This window comes from Triticum aestivum, chromosome 7B (genome assembly GCF_018294505.1).
Source record: "Triticum aestivum cultivar Chinese Spring chromosome 7B, IWGSC CS RefSeq v2.1, whole genome shotgun sequence".
NCBI classification, from domain to species: domain Eukaryota; kingdom Viridiplantae; phylum Streptophyta; class Magnoliopsida; order Poales; family Poaceae; genus Triticum; species Triticum aestivum.
The window spans coordinates 162,265,621-162,271,237 of NC_057813.1; the positions used below are offsets into that span (position 1 = coordinate 162,265,621).

At 41.1% G+C, this 5,617-nt stretch overlaps 1 long non-coding RNA gene across 14 annotated transcripts; it reads left to right on the forward strand.

Moving 5' to 3' along the window:
* Positions 1-246: 246 nt before the first annotated feature.
* Positions 247-4,204, forward strand: LOC123160260 (uncharacterized). 14 transcript variants are annotated; one of them, XR_006480071.1, is made up of 6 exons: positions 249-671; positions 1,357-1,451; positions 1,576-2,186; positions 3,372-3,573; positions 3,652-3,738; positions 4,059-4,204. It is a non-coding gene; the product is annotated as an uncharacterized lncRNA (long non-coding RNA). The 14 variants fall into 14 exon arrangements; XR_006480070.1 differs by having other exon boundaries at positions 249-634; XR_006480072.1 differs by having other exon boundaries at positions 249-634; positions 1,367-1,451.
* Positions 4,205-5,617: the final 1,413 nt, after the last annotated feature.

Below are 5,617 nucleotides of genomic sequence, written 5' to 3' on the forward strand. Positions count from 1 at the left end.
ATTTCATCCATTTTAGCGATTAGGTCACTTTTCATCGTTAGATCTGCTGTGTAGTTTGACCTGGACCGCTGGTTTCTTATTCTTGGGCCAGATTCGTCCCTTGACACTTTTTTCTTCCGCATGGGCTCCTCCTGGGCCGACTGTCCTTGGGCTGCTACTCTGGGGGCAAAATCGAAAGCCTCTCGATTAATCATATCGACCACCGTCTGATCCCGTACGAACGATCGTGATTCTTCATGTCCACCTCCTAGCCCTACCCAGTCCCCTTCCCTTCCCGCACAACCTCTCCCCACCCTGCTCGCACCCCCAACCCCACCGTACCTCGACCTAGGGCGAGACCTGGTGCGCCGCCGGTGAGCGACTCATCAGCGGCAGGCACGACACTAGGGGCGGCCGCCGCCGCCTGCTCCACATGCGATGCCAGGTGCGCCGCCGCGGCCACCTGTAACAACAACTAATCCTCCCTGCCTCCTCAGCTAACCTTCACCACGTGTCTCCACTTCTCCCCCAACAACTCCTGCCCAACATAACGATGGTGATGACGACGCGGTGGTTCAAAGCCGGCCTTCTTGGCATGAGGCGCTCCTGGTGGGCAGCCTTCGACTAACATCTCTCTCGTGATTGACCTACCTAGGTGACGCTACCGTTGACTATTCCCTAAGACTCCTCTGGTTGGTGTCTCTTTTTTGAGCTCACTAGAAGTACTATTGGAAACCTTCCTTCTCCTCGCTTAATATATAAAAACGTAGTACTATGTGATGATATTGACTTGTACTTGTGTCTTCGTCTGATGGCATCATGTCTAGACTGGCGGCCAAAAACTTTTCACATGAAAGTAGTTTACTGCTAAGCAGAGTAGTATTTTATCATATGTGCTCAACGTTGAAAATAGAGTATTTGCCTCCAAATAGTGAAGCTTGTGCATGATCTACCAAAGTAGCATAATTTTATTATATTTCAAATCTAGCTACATTTCCTTTGAGCTTGAAATCTTCCAGGCCATTAGGAATAGTACTAAAACCTTCATCATGTCACAACAATCCACATATACCAATGGCGCATTAATGCGACTTACCAAGTTTCTGCTGAATGTATGTTGAAAAAATTCAAGGTAAAAATGATTCCATGTCTAATTTAAGGCAATCCCGTACAAACTCCTGGCCCTTTTTTCTTCTTCTTTCTTAACTGTCGGATATGCATTTCATGATAAATCTTCTCATTTCTTATCCTAATGATGTTGTGTCTAATTTAAGGGCATTCCCACCCAAGCTTATGGCTATTTTTTTTTCTTCTGCTTGCTTGATAGTTGGATCTACATTTCATGATAAATATTCTCATTTCTTATGTTATATTCAGTTTATTGCAGAGAGCTTGTCAGAGGAAGAGATAGTGGGCTTAAGAGAGAAATTCTTAAATACCTTGGCACAATTACAAAATTAGAAATAAGACAAGTAAGTAGTTGGTATATTAGTCTCTTGTCTTTGATGCTTAACACTTTTCTCCTTTGTCATGTCTCTGCGCACTTACCTTATTTGCAGTTTATGCTATAACCAGCAGTTTGCTTTTCTATTGCAGAGGTACATAAGAGGCGGTGAACTGAAAAAACTATGAAGAATTATAATATGTGCAATAATTGAGATAACAATGAATGGAAATGATTGTCCAAGTGGATGCATATCATATGAGTAACTCCAGGAAATGACTAAATAGCTCTACTGTCTTATGCTTAGCATAAATAAACTATAATGCATTATCGCTGTAAGGAAGATGTATTGACATGATGTTGCATGTTATGAACGGACATCTTCCTCTGCCCCATTTATTCTTTCTTATTTACTAAATATTCCACTTCATATTGGGTACTAATTGCATAAGAAATCTTATTTTGCATACTACATCCAGTAATTAAGTGTTTCTAGGTAACTTATATTTGGAATTCTTTTGTTACAGGTCCACATTTGGGACAGAAAACATGATATAACGTCACATGAAAGATGAAACTTGTTTACTGCCTTTTCATCCGCAGGTGGATAATATGCCTTCCAATGAAGGATCCAATGATTAGTTATGAGTCCCTCATTGCAAACAAATATCTAGAATGACAGTGAATGTTAGATCGAGATAAAATTCAGTACAATTAGTTGACAGACACAGACAAGGGCTTCACTCCTATGAAGATCTTTGTGGTATGATTATAATGCTATCATGCAATATTTTTGTTTTGAGATTTGGTTCAAATACTTAAAAATCATCTATTTGATATTGTTCTACTCTACTTATTTGCGGTTCAGTGATCTGGGAGTTTTTGACCGTCAGATCTCGTGTAAAAACCGTTCTGTCACGCATTGTGTGTAATCTGGCTGCTCCAGGGGCCGAAACAAAGACATCTGCTGCATTGGGCCGTCCGCGAGCGGCCAGCCCATTTACCATCACTGTTCACCCCCTCCCCTTCTTCAACCTCGTCATGCCCACGATCTCGCGTCCTGCAAATCGTTAGGCGTGCCCGCCGCTAGTGCCACCCTCCGGCCAACTCGGTCGCTGTGGAGATAAGGAAGACGCCGTCGCAAGTTCAACGTCGTGCCAACCCACCCCATCCCGAGCCGAGGTATGCCCCATTTTCACCCGGAGAAAGAGAGGGAGGACAGGATCTTGCCGCTATCGTGCTGGACCCAGCCGTCGCCGCGTCTAGGTCGAGGTCGCCCGGATGCGCTTGGCTCGGGGTCCCCTCGCTCGATCCGGCGGCCACTGCTCGCCACTGGGTTGGGGCGCCGCGCTCGGGGGAGGGCTCGCTGGAGATGCGCGACGGCCCTGGACGCTACCATGCAGCACCGGAGACGGGTGACGGCCGTGGTGGAGGCTTCGGGGGTTCCCGGACTGAGGAAAAGAAAGAGGTGGATGGACGGAGGGAGATGGCGTGGGCTAGCTAGGATGAGGATTTGGGGACGCCGGTGCTCCCACTCGAGGAAAAGGGCTGGGGAGAACAGCAAAACGCCGGTGGCCCGGTGGCCAGGTGGATTGGACGGGTGAGAGAGCTGGGATGGGTTGCCTGGCTGTGGTTCTATTGAACTGAATTAATATGTTCAGTGCTACTAAATATTTTAAGTGCTACTAAATATTTTGAGTGCTACTGAACTGAACTTGTGAATTATTCAAATGGGATTTACATAGATCTCCTACTGAATATGTTCAATGCAAGAGTAAAAAAGAGAGAATATTTTCCTCAATTTTAGACATTTTCTCATAATTAAACGTACATTAATAGAGGTTTTTCTTGATCATAATTTTCTGAGTTGTCGGAATGTTATGTGTTTACTTATTTTCCATTTGTCTGATCAGACAGAAATTAAATTGTTTCTTTCTCCCACAAACAGAGACTATGCATGTGAGTTCACTTATCTTGGTTTGCATATGGATGAACTAATAGGTGATGAAGTGGATTTGTATTTCTGGTTATATGCTTCTAGAGAAGGTTGTGTATGTGAACAAGGAGAAAACTTTTGAATCATCTACTTGACAGGTCGCAAAGTTATCACAGATGCAATATATTGATGTTATAAGTTCGAAGTCAAGCAGGTATTTTATTTCTAACTTAATAAATCATTCAGTATTATAAATCAATAATGTTCTTTCTATATCATCTTTCAATTTCAGAGTGGTGCTAAGGACCTAAGGTACCAACTGAATGTACGAGCAAAAACATAATTCATATGCAAGTACAGGATGCTGGATTCTTTAATTGTGAGTGCAAACTTTTTTTCAATATTTCAGTTGACCACTAGGTAGTATTTTTGACATCCTTTTTGTTCTCACCCTTTCCTACTTTCCTTCATTTTTGTTCCCCTGTTCTGTAGAGTAAGAAATGAAAAGAAAACCAATATCTATTTTTCTGACAGTAAAAAAGCAAACCTGTGACTATATATGCTGGAATCAACAAATAATATATTTGTATTGCACAATATAGTACATTCTATCAACATCTTAAGTTTATGTTGTCGTATATATCACCATGACACCATCTGGAAGATTATCTTTCTCTAAATCATGTGGTCCATTTTCAGGTATGAGTACCAAATTAAAGCAAATGGATTACATAGGAGAAAACACCATGTCTGTTTCATTAAACACTATCCCACATTGTGTGTAATACAGAAACAATGAATGATGATCTCCAGGCAGATAAATTCAGATTGTTTATCCCTCTCCAGTCATGCAATATGGTGTTTCTTTTACTTATTGTATCCGTCGGTTTATTTATGAAATTGTAATGCACATATTGTGGAATAGATACTGAACTCCGCTTTCGTAGAGATCATAGTGAGCTTCACCTTTTATTCCTGAGATTTTATTATGGTTATGTAGGTGTTGCCTTCCAAGGTTGTAAATATAAACTACCATGCCGTAAACATAGGGCTAAAGCCGCACTTATAAGTAACGTAATACTCAGGTTGAGCAGCCCTTGGGGAGTACTCCCTCCACAAAGAAATATAAGAGTGTTTAGATCACTAAGTAGTGATCTAAACACTCTTATATTTCTTTACGGAGGGAGTATTTGTTTTTTGTTGTATGTAATCCTGGGGCTTTATGAGTACCAATACTACTCAAAGCAAAAGCTAACATTGTTACCTGAATTTGTGTTACGCCTATGTCCTTAGATTATATGACATTGCCATCACACATGTTTTCTTTAGTAAAGCACATTGAGAAGGTAGGCTTTAAACTAACTAATAAACCTGTTCCACTTTAATTATAGGAGATGTTTTCGAATTTGTTCTTAAATCTTTTCATTTAGACACAACGAAGCCCAGTTGGTTGGGCACTGGGGAGAAACTAGAAGCAGAAAAGGGTGTCACGGTTGCTATACCCCTGCAAGAAAGGCTCTTTTGAAGAAGAGAGTCTTCGGGACTAAGCTCACCGACAATTGGGAAATACTATTTTAGTTGTCAATGGGCATGGTAATATTTGGGAACTACTATTTTAGTTTCCAATGGGCCTGGTAATCTCTAGGTACTTTTATTTTGTTTGTGCGTGAGCAGAAAATGGTTTCACAATTGGTATACCACAAGCATTTTATTTATGTTTGTTATTGTGATAAAAATCTATTTTCTCATTTGGGTTTCTATTTACTACTGATTCGAGTACCTCTCATTTCAAAAGAACAAGGAAAACATGTGTGGAACAACTTATTTTAACTTCTGACTACGTATATTTATGACCATTCCTACCATTCTATCGTTAAAATGGATGGGTGCGGCAACGCGCGCCATTAATGATCTAGTTTTTCCTAAGTTCTGTCTAGAGAGGACCACTTTGAAACAAGTACCATTTTGGTGTATCCAAATGGTATGGAATTTTTATAGTGTCTTCATATGCCAATATGACCATCATCCACACAATTTCAGTTTCATTCCATCATCCATCTGAGTTCAGCTTTCATTTCCATTTTTCTATCCAGATTGGCACTTTGTACGGCAAGTGCTAGTTAAACCCTTCCATTTGAGCTGATGTTTTGCATAGATGATCATCTTAATGTTTGATCATACTCAGCAAAAGATTAGCATCGATCACCAAGTGAGCCTTTCCCAGTACACAACAAGCAGCTTCTTCCAAAATCAGTGTC